Here is a 350-nt window from a genome sequence, read left to right as displayed (position 1 = left end):
AAACGTCATTAGAATCACTGACGTATGTCACACGTCACCCGTGATGACGTAATTACCGACAGGTACCAGGCGCGCAGAAGACACCAGGAGGTGATTAAGACCCCTGAATTGACGTCTATCAAACGTCATAAGAATCACTGACGTATGTCACACGTCACCCGAGATGTCATAATTGCCGTCACGTACCAGGCGCGCAGAAGACACCAGGAGGTTATATAGGACCCTGAAGTGACGTCTAACAAACGTCATTAGAGTCACTGACGTATGTCACACGTTACCCGTAATGACGTAATTACCGTCAGGAACCAGGGGCACAGAAGACACCAGGAGGTGACATAGGACACCGCAAG

This window comes from Papilio polytes, unplaced genomic scaffold (genome assembly GCF_000836215.1).
Source record: "Papilio polytes unplaced genomic scaffold, Ppol_1.0 DF823824.1, whole genome shotgun sequence".
Taxonomy (NCBI): domain Eukaryota; kingdom Metazoa; phylum Arthropoda; class Insecta; order Lepidoptera; family Papilionidae; genus Papilio; species Papilio polytes.
This window is presented reverse-complemented; position numbering follows the sequence as displayed.